Here is a 2,420-nt window from a genome sequence, read left to right as displayed (position 1 = left end):
TTGTGAAAGCGAAACTACTTTGTTTGGCCTTCCAAAAGAGGACACGACTAGAAATCACTGGTTAAGTTGTATTTACAACACTGTTCCAGAACCCAACCCAAATATTCAGATGTGTGCTGCGCATTTTCTGGAGGATGAGGACTGTTTCCTGAACCAGTAGCCTACAATGCGTCTGTGGCACAAAGGCTGTTTCTATAAAGTTGGGCAGTTCCAACTTTGTAAGGACAGTCTGGCGCTTCTGACTCACAGCCTGTAAGTATGTTTTTTATATTTAAATAATTTGCCAATGATGATTAAAACGTGAGTTTTGAGCAGTGTAGAGAAGCGTTTGTAGTTTGTCATTTCTCCAATCACAAATGCAGACATGGTTTTATGTTTACGCTGCGCGATGCAATGCAACGAGTAAAAAGACAGTATAAGTCATTATAATCCATAATTATGTCCTCACTGAGAAATCAGTGGTTAAGTTGTATTTACAACACTGTTCCAGAACAGTTCAACCCAAATATTCAGATGTGTGCTGCGCATTTTATGGAGGATGAGGACTTGTTTCCTGAACCAGTAGCCTACAATGCGTCTGTGGCACAAAGGCTGTTTCTATAAAGTTGGGCAGTTCCAACTTTGTAAGGACAGTCTGGCGCTTCTGACTCACAGCCTGTAAGTATGTTTTTTATATTTAAATAATTTGCCACTGATGATTCAAACGTGAGTTTTGAGCAGTGTAGAGTAGCGTTTGTTGTTTCTCCGATCACAAATGCAGACATGGTTTTATGTTTACGCAGCGCAATACGCAACGCATAAAAAGACAGTATAAGTCATTATAATCAGTAATTATGTCCCCACTGGATGCAACAAATGCCTCATTTGTAATGGGTTTTACTGGTTTTGTCTCGTCGCTCCGGGAGACGGCATCACAGTATGGTAAGAGGCGTAACATTTCTGTCACACGCTTGAGGCAATCGGCCAATCACAACGCACTGGATAGCTGACCAATCACAGCAGACCTCACTTTTTCAGACCGATGAGCTTTGTAAAAATCGGCGCGTTTCAGAAAGGCGGGGCATAGAGGAGAAACAATAATGTACATTATATGGAAAATAATGTGTTTTTTGAACCTTAAACCGCATAAACACATTGCATTACACCAAATACACAAAATAATGTTCTTTTTAGCAACGTCATATGACCCCTTTAACGTAAGGACGATGGAAACTGAAGTACTAAAATACTAACTTGTCACGTCAGGGTTTAGGCCTACAAAAAATACATCTTCCCAATACTCTATTGATTAATATCTTAGGAATGCTTGATAATCAGACAGGTGTGTTGGAGCAGGAACTGATTTGCTAAATTCATGCATTTTTTAAATTTACACTTAGACTCATTTTTATCAGCATAATAGGTTTTTATATTATTATATCTTGGCAAGTGTGCTTAGGATGTGTTTCAATTAATCACTAGAATGACAGCCTTGTACTGAGAGACACAGATTGCATTTCCCATATAATAAGGCCTGCATCAATATATTTGCTACGTTCAGTTACACCAGGGTCATTTACAACCGCCATAGGAACATATTTCCCAGCAGAAATGACACCCACTTACTATCACCCACATGCATTTCCTTGCAGGAAGCGTCATACGTGCCGTTTACCACCAAGTGCTCTCGTTTCACACGGCTGGTGGCCTCCAAATGGATTTTTTTTTTTCATTTTCCATGATCATAAATTAACATCACCCGTGTCATGTCTCTTACAGGGCTGGCCAGGTGGAGATCGAACTTTCGAGCACAAAGCATTGTCAGAACGGTAAATCCATGGCCTCCGTCACCTCAATTACAGAGGAGAACACGGGCAGTAATGCAGACACCCACATCAGAGAAAGCAAGCAAGACCCTTGAACTGTCCCTGAATACCAATGACAAAAAAAAGCACTGCTCCATTCACACACAGTAGGACACAAATCAAACTTGCTTTCATCATGCCAAAGTACTTATCATATTGAGTTACTGTCGTGATTTAAGTAGAGCTTTTTATGTAGTCTAAAAGAGTTTAATAAGGACGTATTGATTTTTGATGGATGTTCCTTAATTGTTTTCGTAAATGTCAAAAAACTTGAAAACTAATCAATATGCTTTTATTGGTTTAAATAATAGTTTTTTTTTTTTATAGCTATTGCTCAATTGGGTTACGATAAATGTCAAAACCTGAAAACGAATCAGTATGCTTTTATTGGTGTAACTAATATACTAGAAAATATACATATTTGAATGTAACCAAGCACCATATACACAAATAGAGTCAGGAATAAAACAAACAGTTCTATTAGATTCAGTAAACAAAATAGATTCTAGTTTAGAAACACAAGTTTAAACTAGTTAAACATCTGAGAAAGGACTATACAAACATATGTACAAGGAC

This window comes from Sinocyclocheilus anshuiensis, unplaced genomic scaffold (assembly GCF_001515605.1).
Source record: "Sinocyclocheilus anshuiensis isolate Anshui unplaced genomic scaffold, SAMN03320099.WGS_v1.1 scaffold478, whole genome shotgun sequence".
NCBI classification, from domain to species: domain Eukaryota; kingdom Metazoa; phylum Chordata; class Actinopteri; order Cypriniformes; family Cyprinidae; genus Sinocyclocheilus; species Sinocyclocheilus anshuiensis.
The sequence above is the reverse complement of the archived record's forward strand: the minus strand, read 5'-3'. Positions refer to the sequence as shown.